The following is a 16779-nucleotide window of genomic DNA, read 5'->3' on the forward strand; positions in this document are numbered from 1 at the left end:
TTTCTGTTTTTCTGGTCCTCTGGTCCTAAGACTCAGCTCTCTTGGCTTCTGTGCCCCTGCATCTTTGAGTGTATCTGATTTCCTGGTCCTCTGGTCCCAGGACTCAGGTCTCTTGGCTTCTGTGCCCCTGCATCTTTGAGTGTATCTGATTTTCCGGTCCTCTGGTCCCAGGACTCAGCTCTCTCGGCTTCTGTGCCCCTGCATCTTTGAGTGCATCTCTGTTTTTCTGGTCCTCTGGTCCCAGGACTCAGCTCTTTTTCATGTCCTACAGGTCCTTTGGAATATTTCAGGGTTCCATAAATTGACCAAAGACCTACAGATTTGAAAGTACCATTACTTCATACTCTCCCTATTCATCCATCTGCTCCCTCCCTCATTCTCTTCTGGTCTCTGCCACCTTTACACATTACCTCCTTCTCTGAGCAAGAAGCAATTTCCTTTTTTTCATCCCTAAGAATATTTCATCTCCATCTTAGTTCCTTGGGGGTCTAACCATCTATCCCCAAATTTTCATCAACTTGTTTTTCTAAATACATGTTTCTTCCTAAGTTACAGTCCTGTAATTTGTATTATTATAATAATATTTTTCATCTAGTGATTCCTATATCATAATTTCTCTTAATAAAATTAGATTTTCCTATGTTCTACAATATCACAGGAAACTTTTTCAAATTTTAAATATGGTTTCCTGTAGCCTACATGATCATCTTCCACTTAGTCTGAGGTGTTGTCTAATTTTTATTCAGAACATATAATCTTCACACCATAGATCTGTTAGTTGTTCACTCAGATGGTAGGCTTCATGCAACAGGGAGGGGATGTATCAAAACTGACCCTCCTCCTCCAAATGAGAAGGCCGCTGTAAACTATTCAGGACCAAAGTACTTATCTTCAACTGTCCTTTGGGAGGCTGAAGCAAAAGAATCGCTTAAGCCCAAGAGTTTGAGGTTGCTGTGAGCTTCTGACATTTTGACCTTGGATTTACTTGGTTTTGATTTGCATTCTTCTTTCCCATAGTATCTGGTTTGCTTTATACCTGACCATGACTATGCCTTAGACCCCTTTCTGTTATGGAAATGAGACATTTTCCCATAGGATTTTTTTTTCAGGTTTTGAAAATATGTATGTTTACTGCAAGAAAATCAGGAACTATAACGTATAAAAAAGAAAGAAAGGAAGGAAGAGAATCATTTTAAACCCTGCTCCTCAGTAATGATACTTGTAAATGCTCTCACATATATGATATTATTCTTAGAATTTTTTTCTGAACATCAGTTTTAGAAAACTAGAATCATTTTGATACGTTATTTTACATCCTGTTTTTGTCATGTATTGATAACTGTATATTATGATGATTTTCCCAGGTGCCTTGACATAGACTTCTGGGAAAGCAGAGTGGCACTTTACTTTGGGCTATAGTCTGGTGGGAAAGGAGAGTGACGTGAGGAAGGGGAAGGCTAACACAGAGGGGGGCTGTCAAGCTGGCTGAGGGTAAGATGACTTGGTCGTGGGGTCCACCCTCTGGCAAATTTCATAAACTCTGTATTAGCACATTATTTTATTTTGGGCTGAAAAGGGAGAACATTTATATGCTGTTCCACTTTTCCCAGCCATTTAGCCACAGAGTATGAATTCCCCTATCCTTCTGTACTGTGTGTGCTGAGGCAAAAAATGGGGCTCAATGGGGTCCAATTGTGTCTTAAATCTTGGTATCAATAGGAAGGTCCCAGGCAGGAAATGAGAAGGGGATAGGGCAGGCATGGAGCTGTCAGGTGCAACCCTGTGAAGCTGGCCAGAACATGCACACCTTTTACTGCAGCGGCAGCCTGAGCACTAGACAGTTGTGTCTGAGAAAACCTGAGCCCTCCTCCTGTGTCTGACACAGTAACCCTCTCACCTGCAGATCTCCCAGTGCCCTCTCACATTTCCTTATATCCGAAATCCCAAACCTTTCTTCTTCCTAGAACTTTGCCACCTACCAAAGCACTGTCACTGCCCCCAATCCCTTGTATTGTTGGACCTCAGGACACATCTCCCTTCACACACCATGGCTAATACTTGAATGCTCACAGCTCACTCCCATTTTCTCATGGGGCTTCAACATGGTGGCAATTTATTTCTCAACACTATTATACTAATGAATTCATGAACCAGGTCCAGGCTCATTTTCTGTCTGTCTGTTGATATAAAACATTCTCATACAAGGCAGGCATGATGACAGGTGCCTGTAGTCGTAGATACTTTAGAGGTTCAGCCAGGAGCATTGCTTGAGCGCGGGGGTTTGAGTCCGGCCCAGGCAATATAGTGAGACCCCATTTCTAAAAATAAAATAAAACATACTTCCTGTCTAACCGTACATGGAAGCTGATGTTGAGACATTATTGTAATAAGGGTACTTGACATGGGAGTCCATCCTTTCTGCCACTGCTTAGGCCTAATCCTTAAATGCAATTAGTATCATAGAACAGAATTGTACTCTGCTACCTAGCACTATGATTCAGATCTGATAATTCTTAGTTTATAAGGGGAAGTTACAGTTGCATAGTCACTTTGAAAACTACAATTATTCACTTATTCTTTATGAATGGCCAGGTACTCTGGGACTTATTTATCAAAGAGAGAGTATTTTTGTCCATGAAGGCACAGTCTATCTCTAAAGCCCTAGGGGTCTTCACTGTGCATCTTCTATTGGGGCTTACCAGAGACTCCACACACAAGAAAGTTACCATGGGTCAGTCTAGTATCCCAGTGGCAGGAGAGCACACACCACAGCATCTTGGACCTTCTATAGATTCCTCTTCTATTCTGAATACCATTCAAAATTATATTAATATAATTAATATATGCCACCTGACAAGGCCAAAGACAGCAAGTTCTTTGCCTCTTTCTTCCTGTTTGAGGTTCAAAGTGCAGCCATATTATTTACCTGTAAATTCCAGACCACTAGACTCATAAAAGTTTGACTAATGTGGCCCACTCCTGGGGATTCATAGAGCTTATTTATAATCTCTGACATATACCTTAATAAAACATCTCACACCTATGCTACTTCTTACTCAACAAGTCAAGTAAGTAAAATATTGACATGTTAATGGATGTTGTGCCAGCCTGATGTTCATTTAAACACAAGGATGATCAAAGACCTTACAGACTCTGCTATAACAGGTTGCAAGAGATTTTATACAAGTCTGGGGGAAGACCTTGAGGTACACTGCTGTCCCAACTATTTGAAGCAAAATACTTGTTGCTTTTAACAACTGGGTATTGTAGCCCCCAGATCCTGACCTAAATGCCTTCTTTTTAGGACTATTCCAAATGTTTTATTTGGTTTCTGGAAAAAGAAGAGCTTGAGGCAAAGTCTTACACACTAATATTTCATAAGGGAGCGCAACTCAAGGGAAATGGAATGAGAAACAAGGGAGTGAAACAAGGAAGGAGGGAGAAGCAACAGAAAGATTCATTATCAATTTAGCTGCTCCTAAGCATAATTGAGTACTCAGTCTTGTGGAAACATTCTCCAAAAAGGCTTGTGGTCTGTATAGGAAAATTGTAGAATCGTCAATTATAGAACAGAAAATGGGCAGAATGAATCCACCAGCTACTCTTTCTCAAAGGTCCAGTATTTGTCCCTTAGGGTATTAACTTCCCTGCATGTCTGTGGATGTGAGAAAGTCTTGTGGTGAGCTATTCCTCATTGTCAACAGGGAAGGCTAGGGCACAAGGGAGAGGCTCTGTACTATGCATGAAATGAAGTTCTGTGAGCTTGAGCTTATGGGAATCGGTCAGCAGGGAAGCTACAACAAACCAAGCTTAATAGGTCAATAGGATTTGAAATACCCCATGAGGTATTTGATAATCATGCTATTAAAGAGTCCTTATAACCATCTATTTTCCATAGATGTATAATATTTTACATTATTGAGGTTCTCTAATCTATGGAACATTCCCCACATGTTAGAACTATTATTATATGGTCATAATAATCAAGCTGACTTTGGCATGCCTCTCCTTCATATTTAACCCAAGCTTTACTATTGGGATTTTGGTATCAGGTACCTTCCTAAGTGTACTATGTACTTGTGGTCTTGTTCTGTGCCTGAACTACAAAAATACAGACTCAATACAATTGAATTTTATCTTCCTAGAAGGTATCACTGTCTCGTGGGGAGGTAATGGAGTTTCCTGGTTTTTCCATGTGATGTTTCATTTGAAGTCCATTTGTTCCTTCAGTATTGGTTGATCTCTTACTTTTGGGCCAAGAGTTGTGCTTGGAGCTGGAGAAGCAAAAAATGTGAGCCATAGCCCCCACTCATAAGAACTCCTAATCCAAGGCAGAAACCAATTGCCACAAATCCTGATAGTCTTATAAAAACCACTTCCCGTATACAAGATAATTTACATATAAGGAAAATTGGATAGTTTATTTGTAACTGGAATGGTGATATAATCCAGACCAAGGATTCTAGCTTTAAATAATTGAGGTCAGGTAGAAAAATAATGCAGTTTTTGTGGTAGAGTGTTTTTCTGAATCAGGGAAGATTGGGTTCAACGTGGCTTCCTAGCAGTAATAACACCACATAGAAGAAAGATAAATGTTTTTTTCTAAACCTCTCATTTTACCATCATTTAACTGAGAATTAGTGCTCAGTGCCAGAGTGTAGCTGAGTCAGTTCTTCTGTAAATCATTCTGAGTGCAGCTGTTAGGGGAGAGGGAATTAGCTTTCTTATTTTGGACATTAAAATATTGTAACATTGTGCATGGTGGGAATCTGAGAATCCTGTGGGCTAAAACGTCAGTACCTTATATGCCAATGGTTAGAGTGGGTTGAAGTTTAGGCTGAAAGACACAGGTAAAATCGAATCTGCATTGGAGATCCTGTTTGATCTGCATGACTGCCAAGCACACAGTAAACACTGCTCATTTTGCAGTTTAAAACCTGAGAGTGTTTGGCACAGTGTGATGCTAGTTATCATAACCGGAGCAACACTCGGCTTGTCTTTGGTGGATACTTTTCATAAAGTAGTCATGATCTCTATGCCAAAATCCTGACAGGGATCTCACAGGAATCATCGGAGTCTGTGTTTTTAGAAAATCACACTGCTCTTTTATTGTGCCTCCTTCCCTAAAGTGATTAAAGCCATAAAACCTTATAAAATGGGACCGAGGAAAGGGAGCATCAGCCAAATTGATATTGGTTGTGGGACTTCTCAAAGCAATAATGTGAGCCTGCCTGCCTGCTCCACCTTTCTTTCCTCCCTCCCTCCCTTCCTTCCTTTTCTATCTCTTCCTTTCCCTTTCTTTTACATTTCTTTTAAAAAATATGAAAATACTGTGATCATTTTTTCTCTAACTGCTAAAATTCCAAACAGGTGTCCCTGACTTTACGTTTGGTCACACTGCCATCCATTACCCGTCTCCCAAATGATGCTACAAACGCCTAATTTACTGGGAGATGTCTCATTGTCATTTGGTAATTCTTTGTAGCAAAGATGATTTTCTAAAGTTCATCCTGTTGCTCATGTGATATAGGGATTTTAATTCCATCCAATACGTGTGCCTTGTTATGTGCCAGTTTTTAAAGCAATATATGCAAAACCGAGCTTTTTCAGTAGTATTTTGTTGGACTATGTACATGACCACGTCTTTCTAAACCTACTGCCTCTGAGCTATAAAATTTATCAAATCAGGTCTAAAAGAAGGTTAAGAGTATAATATTTCTGACTTCCATTTTCTGCAGTGGTACGTCTCGTCAGTATCTCTGGACATTAATTCCATTCATCCTTTTTGTTCTTCTCTGTAAGTCTGAGTTCTCCCTTACCAGCCAAATGCCTTCGTGTCTCTGCGAGCCCATAAGGAAAGCCTCTGAAGTTTCACATCAGATAATCTTAGATCAATGGAATTGTGTGTTCTCTCTCTAGGTGGCTCTGTGAGAAAGCTGCTGAAAAATCTTTGTGTTTATTTCCAGACTAGTGGCACCTGCCCAACAGCATGTCCAATTTGTCAAGAAGGTCTGACTGAAGCCTTTCATTGTCATATGTTGGTGAAATCATTTGCCTGAAGGGGAAATGGCTCATTAATAAGGGGAATGAATCGCACATTGTTTTTTCCGAAGACGCACACAGTTTCTTCCTTGTAACATACATGCCTGCTGTTGCTTCAAGTGGTCTACCTGCCTGTTGAGCCTCTGTGTGAAAATGGAAGCGGCAGTCTTGAATAGCTCCGCGTCGTACCTGCCAAACTTACCTGCGGGAACTGAATCACAGAATAGCTCAGAGAAGCCTTTGTGTTGTCTTTTAAAGGATCTAATTATTACAGAATATATGTATGTGGGGTCAAAGGCCTCTTCTCATGCTCTAGGTCTCAAATCACATTGAAGTGGGAGATAGTGATAAGAGTGCAGATTTTATCTCAAACACCCAGAAGCGTAGTTTTAGATGAGATAGCTTGCAGTAGACACAGTTAAGGCAGCTGACTGTCCCTCAGATACACCTCTCACAGCTTCCTAAAGAGGATACTTTCCAGCAGCCACCTGTGTTCTGAACTGTCCCAATGCCCAGACATGAACACCGGGGTGGGTTAGAACAACAATTTCTTTCTCTCTTATGAATTGAGAATGGACACTGAGAAAAAGTAAATTGAGTTTTATGTGTGTTTTGAATTTCAGCTTAAGAACTTATGACCATGGGGCAGCCACGTTCTCCTGTGTGGACTTAGAAGTTGAGAGAGCCAGTCTGCAGAGCAGATGTACAGAAAGAAAGTCAAGAGATTACGCCAAGGTCCCTAATAGCTTCTTATTCTCAGAGGACTGCCTGAATTTCCTTTCTTTTCCTCCCTCCCCCTTGATTTAGTCTAAATAACTGACAATTATTTGTAGTCAAAATGATCTTGACATGTAGTAACTTATAAGTAAACACAGGTACATACTCCTCCAAATTTTCATTTAAAATTTGAATTGATTTACAATTTGGCATAGAAAATAGCCAGAGGGCAAACATGGTACTTTAATAATACTTAACACGCAAAGCACAATAATTGAGAGCTTCCAAATCCCTTGTTTTGCACATTGCTCATACAAACACCAAGAAACTTGAGAACAGAAGAAAAAGAATAATCCCCCAAAACCATCCTTGTGGTTCTCAGTTGCTTTGAGAGCAGCCTCAGTGGGAGTAACTCAGGATAACTTGGGTGGAAACAAATATTTACAGAGAAAAAATTCAATTCAGTAATGCAATGTTATTATCATCATTATTTGTAAAAACAGCTGTAAACACCACAAATCATAGTCTCTAAAGGGAGAATTTATAACCAAAGCTATTTTAATTGCCTTCCACCACCCTCTTTTATGATTGCTTTACTGGGAAAATATTATTACAACAAAAGCGTCTGAAAACAAAAGGCTCTTCATTCTTAAGGGAAAGCAAAAAGCTGTCTGTGAATCATCACCACTTACGAACGGAACACTGGTCATTAGAAATTGCTTGAATTTTTCTCATTTCTTTTCAAAGAGTCACATTGCAAAAGTACACTTCAAAGTCAATTTGTATTAGATAGCTAGGCAAGTGTGATTTCATTTCTCCTGAAAAATAAAAAGCAGAGCTCTGAATTAAACATACTCACTCGGTACTTGCTAACTGCAACATGTATTTGTTAGATTTTCCCATCACGTCCAGGAATAATGATGTCAATATTTTTCTCATAGAAATAGCAATCTGATATGATAATGCCAATTTATTTACATATGTAACATATGCTGATTTTCATCCCCTTTGTTAGTTGTTGAATAAGTATTATTTTCATATGGAAAGGTGGAAATGGGATTCAAATAATTTAATTTGTTTAACCCTGTCACAGCCAGGCCTACAGAGATGGAGGTGCTGGAGAGAAGGCCAAGATGACAGGGGCTGTCACAAAGACCAGCGCACCCGCCAAGAGCAAACTATATTCTTCACTGAACTCCAAGTGTTGTAACGGTGTCCACGTTAGGCAGGTGGAGCACAGAGGCAGGCGATGTGAAGTTAGGTAGTTCTCACTAGAAAGGCTTGACTGCCTTCTGGCTTCTCTAGAATAGGAACAAAACAAAAACCCAACAGTATACAGGAACCCAAGTAATGTTTCAGTCATAGAGAACAGGGCAAATAAGAGTTGGTGGATTTAAAATTTCGTATTGTTGGAAGGTGGATACCCCTGTTATTCCTGGAAGGAGATTGCCAAGGCTAGTAACAGCCCAGCCTGACCAATATTCCAATGGTTCAGGGCATTGGAATGACACTAGGTTTGCAGAGAAACTTGGAAAACGTGGAAGTCTCGGAATGATCCCTGTCAGTGACCCATTGCCAATGTCATCACCTAACGCCTACTCTTGTCACCAGTGGCTTAGTGTGTAGGGCTTCTTGTGCCTGAAGTGTTCCATCTTTGCTCTTCCTCGTGCCCTCGTCAATGCACCCCACTGATTGGATTCTAGACCTCTTTCCCTTTGGCTGTGCTGTTTCACACCTTTGGAAATTTCTTCCATCCCATTTGTATTTGTGTTAATTCTCTCTATTCTTCAGGTCCTTGTTTAAGTAACAATTAACTTGAAAAGAATCATCTCTGTAGCTACCATCCAGGTCAAGAAATATGACACGACCCTCATTCTAGAAGCCCCCTATGTGAGCTGTACCTTCCTGCTCCTAACCCTCTTGCTCTTCCTTGGAGGGAACGTCACTGACTTGACTTGGCAATAATCGTGTTTTTCCCTTTATTTATTAACCTGGACTTTTACTGCCCATGCATATGTCTCTAAGGAATAGCGTCTGTTGCTTAATTTTAAATCCTTCAGTAATACGACATGGATTTTGTGACTTTTTCTCCTCAACATAATATTCATAGGCTTCAGTGATTTTGTTCATTTTTACATTGTTAAGTTACATTTTTCTAGGATTACCCTGTCTTTATATTTCACAATTTATTTATTCATCCTATTCATGGACATGGGGGCTCTTTTCAGGTGAAATTATTTTGAACATTCTTGTGTTGGTATCCTGGTACATATGTGGGTGAGCTTTCACTAAGTTTGACCTGTTATTTAACTTTGTGAGATAATATTTTTTCCATATTTTTAAATGTTATAAAATAATTACAAATCTATTACAGTATTCTAGTTTGTAGCTAAATGTACATAATTGCTACTCTCTTATGGTTTTTGAGTTATTCCCAATTTATTTTCATTATGAACTTTACTCCAATGGATACTTCTGGGAATATGTATTTTTTTTTTTTCTATAGAAGTCATTTTTTTTCAGAAACATTCACTTACTGGAATTCTCTGGTGTTTTACTACAATCGGCTATTTTGTGGAAGGTATAGATGTTAGATTACTTACAAATAATAGCCTTCCAATAATTTAATCAGTATGGTGAGAAAGAAATACCTTATAATAAATATTTATGTCTGCTAAACAATTAAATATACTTTACTTCAGTAATATCCCTGAAGCAATTTTTTTTTTTTTTTTTTTTTTGCTAAGGACTTGTACCCACAAACACACACACACAGCATGCAAAAATTAATACATAAAGAAAAGAAAATGAGCACATGCTTATAAAATAGCATCAAGATAGAGTCTATTTTGCCCTTTTACCAAGAGGTTACACTCCTCCCAAATCCATTTATCTGTCTGCAGCATCATTTACCTGGCTTCTTTGGCTGACTGTGACTGTATTTCTTGTTTCCTTCCTTTAATGGTTGGAACCGATGGCTAGAAAAATGGCTATAAAAAATGATAAATGGCACTGCTTGTTCTTCAAAATTAAACAATTGCAAACACCATAAGCCTATGGAGTTGTGATATTTGTGGAAAGGAGCAAGGAGACACAGATTATAAAATGAGCTGCCACGTCCACTCCCAATAAGGCAAACTGGGAGAGTTTAGCACAACTGCCGTGAGTGCTCCGTGGTACTCACACAGGAGGAGTCCATTCATCTGACATTTGTGCTTCCCAATTAAAACATGCCTCACTTTCTGTATCAGTCTCATCCTCTGGCTTTTTATTGTTATAGAAAGTGGAACAAAAATTATTCTATTGTTATAGCAAAGGAACAAAAATTGTTATATTGTGATAGCAAATGGAACAAAAATTGTTATATTGTTATAGCAAAGGAACAGAAATGCAGCTCATGTATATCCATATATAATTAGAAAACAATGAATTTTAGTAATTCAAGTGTAGAATCCAGTTTTTTGAAATATTTTTTCAGTATTTTCAACATAACCACATGCATACCACTTTCTTGTTAAAATATTTTATTTTCTTAGTTTTAGCCTCTTGAAAGACATTCTTTCTAATGAATGGTACACAAAATCTTATATCTAGAGCGCTTCACTTCTTTAGACAACTGGTATCACTTTTTTTCTGTATGATGTGTAACTGGTTATTTCAACAGGGGCTCCTGGAGTTCTTGGAAAGTAAACCGCAAAGGCTACACATAGGTCTATAGGTTGGTCTTAGAGGAGGAGACACAATCCTGATGCTAATGTTGTACCTCTAAATGATTTCTGTAATCTTCTCCTCCCTCCTTCTGTAAGCATCTCTTTTGGCCTTTCACAGTTCTTTTCCATGAAATAAAGCTCACCTGCAGACAAGAATTAAAAGAACCGGGGGGACAGATGTAGGAATATTACAGGAGCTACTTGGTTCACGTGATAAAATTTACCCAAATCATATGTGAAATAAAAACTCTTTGATTACTCAAGTGCATTTTTAAAATTGTCCCTCAGTTTGGTAGGAGTGGCATGTTCAGGTATAGATTGCACAATCCTCTTCTCTTTGATACAGAAGTCAATCTTAAAATTGTGTGGAAGATGAGACTCTAATATTGTTCTATTATTTACCATTTCCATATTTGAAATTTTTAATGATCACAGATCCCCAATTAGTCTCTAAGGCTTTTCAAAATTTTGAAAAATTTTGAAAAAGCCTAAAGCTTTTTCTAGCCAAACCCTTCAACTCCATTTCCTACTACTTGTACCCCAGACTTTAATCATATTGAATCCCTCCCATTTCACCCAAACTGACATATTATCTTGTTCAAATTGATTCTAAAAGCCCTATGATCCACTCCTAATAATTTAAGTGGCTCCTCATCCATCTGTGATTATGTGAGCATCATCTTAGGTGTCATATCTCCACTATACAAATTGACCCTACTGTTCTTAACTCTCTTTAACCCAATCCCACAAGCCCCTTCATTTGCTGCTCATATAGCACATAAGACCTCATTACCACAGCATATTTGGTAATCTGTTCTTTTACTTCTCATGCACTACATTAGATTGAAGAGTATCTGGTATTGCAGTGTAAGGATCAAAATGATAAATTAAATGAACCAAAGTCACCAGACACAGTGAAATAGAAAATACAGCTCTAACAATTCACAGTATAGTTCTAGAGACTGAAAATAAAGAACCAACAGACATTTTTTTTCCTGTTTTTAATTAAGTAAACTCTTTAAAATACAATAGTATGGATTTAATTTGATTTGTCTCTATAGCTAGTTCTAAGCCTGGGCTCTTTATAGCCATTCTTAAGATGGAATGAAGCAGTCTTGTTTAAGGAGATTAAAATGAATCTTCACCTATAAGTTTTGAGAGAAACATAAAATCTGCTCCTTTCCATTCTGATGAATGAAACTGAGCATGATGCATTCCAGGCAAGGAATCAGCTAGTACCATTTAGATTTCATTACCACTACGTCATGTGTACATAAAGGACGTTCACTTTATTGTTTATGCAGAACTCTGTCCATTTCCTGGAACACAGTAGGAGACTGGAGTGCAGAATCCAATATTCTGCAGGTTTTTTCATACCTATACTTGGAACAGAGATGAACAAAGGTATGCATACTCTGGCATTCGGATCATCAGAAACAAGGAGACATTGCTCCTAAGGAAGCACTTACATGTTTTTAAAAATTTAAGCTTTTAGTAAAATTGGTCATTTAACTGTGGTTTTAAATCAAGTTGCATTATCTATAAAGGAACAACTAAGATGAAGATTACTTTGGTAATGAAATTATAATAAAATGTAGAAGCAGAGTCAGAGTCTAAGTCTTGCTAAGATAGTCATTCTTAATCTTTCTGTGTATCCCATAAAATCATCGACAATCTGAAATCTGTTTATCTGTTTTCTCTCCTCACAATAATGCATATTCACACAACATTTTGTACCAATTAAAAATATTTATGAATCTACCCTCCTCTGAGCCAACACACAAGCCCATTTTATGTCATGAAGCAAGATTTTCTGGTTTGGACAACTTCTGCTAGTGGTGGTGAAGAGATTTGGTTATGTAAACCTTTCCATATAAAACACAGAAAAAATTATACAACTATTTAAAAATATTGGAAAGAGTCTAAAACCATACATAGCTGGAGAACAATGTACCTTTAAACATCTAAAATTTGAAGAAGTAGGAGCTGTGAGCATGTGACTTCCTTGCCTAAGAAGTCCCTTACTCTCATGGTGCCTTACTCTCTCTGGGCTGCAGTAACAAAGGACCAGGGACTGGGAAGCTCATAGTTCTAGATGCTGAGAATTTCAAGACCAACATGCCTACAGATGAGCTATCTGGAGAGGGACCACTTCTTGGTTCATAGTGGCTGTCTTTTCATGTAACCTCCTGTGTTTGAAGGAAGCAAAGGAGCCCTCTGAGGCTCTTTATATAATGGCACTAACTGTCCATGAGGGCTCTGCCTTTGTGACCTAAAGGCCCCACCACTTAACTACCACATTGTAGACTGGGTTTCAACATATGCGTTTTGGAGAAAACAACATTCGGTCTGTTTCACATGGTACCATGGAATAACGCTTCAGCCTTACTGACTTGGCTTATAGTAGTAAAGAACAGAGTTCACTATTGAAAGATCAGAGTGGATTCCTCAGGCCACATGCAAATCAAATGGAAAAAGCTGAAACCAGGCTCATTAGGGAACTAGAAATGTCAAAGCACAGAGGCAAGACGGCTAAGAGCCTAAAAATTAAGGGAGATGTATCATACAAGTTGTACCACAATAAACCAAAGAGCTGTACTAATATCAGAAAATTTGTTGTAGGAATAAAGGAATATTAATCAAGACAAAGAGTAATATTTTATAATGATAAAGGGTAAATACTTTAAAAACATAAGACAGTTGTAAACATATAGGTACCCTAGAAGAGTGTTTCAAATTACATGAAGCAAAAGCTAATAGAACTAATTAAAGATATAGACATCTCCACAACTCTAGTTGAAGATTTTAATCCACCTCTATTAATAATCAATACAAAATCTAGATTAAAAAATCAAAAAGAGAGAGGCTAGCTAAATAAACCTATCAAGTCTTAGCCCAATTTTCATTTATAGAACTATAGAAGGCACATTATTCTTAAAAAAATATAGAAAATTTCCATAAGATAAACTACCTCTGGGTCATAAACAAGGTCTTAATACTACTCTGAGAATAGCTGAGTTAAATTAGGAATCAACTCTACTAAGAACCAGAAAACACCCTAAATATTTGGAAACTAAATAGTGCACTTAGAAATAACTCCTGGGTCGAATATAAATCAGAGCAATTACAAAATATGGTTAATTGTCTTATAACAGAACTCCAATATATTAAAATGTGTGCCATACACCTAAAGCTAGAGAAGAAATGGCTAAAAGTAATGATCTAAACTTTTGTGTTAGGTAAAAAAGAACAAATTAAATGAAAAGTAAGTAGAAAAATGAAATAATAAAAATAAGAGAGCAATCATTGGAATAGAAAGTGTACAAGCAATAGAGAAAATTAATAAAATCAAAAAATTCTGTCAGGGAATAAATTAAATTGGTAATTCTAATTTGCCAAAAATCAGAAAATAAATGAGAGCACAAATTACCAATATCAGCAAAGAAAGAAAGAAGTGGTAACACTCCAGATGTCACAAACATTAAAAGAATAATAAAGGAAAAGCATATTTTTTAATTAAATTATGCTTAACAACTTAGAGAAAATGTACAAAATATTCCCACCAAGAAAACACCAAAGTATCAAAACATAAATTCTTTTGGAGAGAAAATACTTTTTAACTCATTTTTGAGACATCAAACAACTGTAAGACATTACAAGAAAACCAAAGTAAAAATCAATAACATTTATGAACTCCAACCAAAAAATCCTTAATAAATACCAGTAATTTTAGCTAACAATATATTATAAAAAGTTAACATATCACAACCAATGGATTTTTTTCTCAGAAATGTGAGTTTAACATTCAAAAATAATGCATTTTGACCTATTAAGAAAATATACAAGAAAATCCATATGATCATTTCCACCAATGATGAAAATGGTTTGACAAAATTCAACTTTCTCTCAGAAAACTAAAACTAGGTAAGAAATCCAAAGGATCCTGTTTACGATCTGATGTATTCAGATCACGGCTATTATTCCAACAGCAAGTGAGTCAAATGATTTAGTAAAAAAGAAGAAAGTAGGAGAGTTTACACTACCTGATTTCAAAGCTCACATTAAAGCTTCATTATCCAAGCCAAGATAGTCAGGTAATAGAGGAAGAATAAACATCAGAGGCCGAGGAAGCAGAAGAGGGATCCTGAAATAGACTATATATACATGTAGTTTTCAGAAGTTTCCAAGGTAACTCAATGGAGAAAGGTTGATTTAACAAATGTTGCTGAAATTTGGACATTCTTATGAAAACAAAAATCTCCAATTCTAGCTTCGCACCACAGAATAACTTAAAAATGGATCACACACCTAAATGGAAAAGCTAAAATTATAAAACATAGAAGAAAATCAAAGAAGAAAAAAACACAAAGTAAAATCTTTGCAATGTGTAGGTAAACATTCTTAGATAAAACTCAAAAAGCCAACCCCCCAAAAGCTGACATACTGATCAACTGAACATTCAAAATTATCAACCTTTGTTCTTAGAAAGACACTGTTACAAAAATGAAAGTTCAATCTATGTAACGGGGAAGGAGGAAAACTTATATATGATTGTATATGGAATTCTTAAAACTGATCCATCTAATAAAAATAGGCAAAATGTTTGAACAGAAATAACAAAAGAACATATATAAATTTTAAAAAATCTTGGCAGTTTCTTTTTTTAATTTTAAAAATTTCCTAATATTACAGGAGTATATGTGTTTTGGTTACATAGTTTGATTTTTTATATTTTAAGTTAAATGTATAAGTATGCTCTTCACTCAGAAAATGTGTGATGTATACTTTAGATATGAATTTACCCACCCCCTTCTCCCACCTCCCTGGCAGAAACCTGACAGTTTCTTAAAAAGTTAAGCATATGCTTTACTGTATGACCACAGAATGACATGTCTAGGGATTGATTCAAGAAAAATAAAAATGTGTTCTAATGAAGACTTATATTTGAATATTTATAGGAGCTTTGCTTCTAATAGTCAAAGTAAAGTAAATAGTCTATCATATAGAGATATCTGATCACTTATTGACAAGTGAACAGATAAACAAAGTGTGGTCTACCCATGCATGGAATACTACCCAGCAGTAAGCAGGAGTGAACTACTGACGCCTTCGAGAATAAGGATGCATCTCAAAAATATTATTCCATGGGCAAGAAGCCTGGCATAAGAAAATACGGAGTGTTTGATTCTGTTTCTATGAAATTCAAGTAAACACAAGCTACTGTGTTATGATACAGAGCAGGCAAGTGGTTTCTAGTGACTGGTGATAAAAATTAGAATGGATTGCCATGAGGAGTAAGTATCCTTTCAGGAGCGATAGAAATGATCTGTATCTTGATTGTGGTGTTGGTTACACAGGTGCATGCAGTTGGCTAAAACTCATTAATCTCTACACTTAAAATGGTACAGATTTTGTGTATAAATTATACCTCAAAAAATAAGCATTCTCTTTCTTTAAAAATATATAAGAATCTCCAGTCTAAAGCATGTGTCTTCAAGATTGAGAAGACAGGTACCGTGAAAATTGCAGTCAGTTAGGGTGCCGGATTATACTACTAACTATTGCATGAAAAGCCAGCTGGTGCTGCAGAAGGCAGACCACCAGGTGTGCACTAAGACTAATATACTTGAGCCACAATACTTGGAGACTCAGCTTTGGTGCTATAGATGCCTAACTTTAAAGAGGGGTGTTACCTAAATTTCTAATTTATGAAACATATAAAGCCAGCGGTGACACTTCTTTTTCCCAAAATACTGGCTTTACAGAATACATATTTCTAGCCATATGTTTATTTAAATAGCCATCTCTTTTAGTACCTGAACCAAGAGTCAGTTTAATTTGCCTTGCTGCAGTAATGCACTAATGGAAAGGCAAATATACCATTTTGGGTTCCATAATTCTCATACGGGTAGCAGAAAGGAGAGCTGAAGGCAATATGCTCCCTTAGATGGCAAAAAAGTTGAAATTTATTATCATAAAAAATTTCTCTTCTTCACATGTCACCTTTTCTTCTCAAAATGTAAGTACAAATGTTCTCTTTTGTCAGAAATGTTAAAATAGTGCAAGATTTTAATTCATGGATTGGTGGGCATTTAGGTTGTTTCTACGGTTTGGCAATTGGAAACTGAGCTGTGATACAAGCTGTGCTATATGTATACCACGGAATACTGTTCAGCCACTAAAAGAGATGGAGACTTGACATCTTTTGTATCAACCTGGATGGAGGTAGAACACATTCTTCTTAGTAAAACATCACAAGAAAGGAGAAGGAAGGATCTAATGTACTCAATTCTGATATGAGGACAATTGA

Source organism: Otolemur garnettii, unplaced genomic scaffold (assembly GCF_000181295.1).
Source record: "Otolemur garnettii isolate 467f Iridium unplaced genomic scaffold, OtoGar3 scaffold00006, whole genome shotgun sequence".
NCBI lineage: Eukaryota > Metazoa > Chordata > Mammalia > Primates > Galagidae > Otolemur > Otolemur garnettii.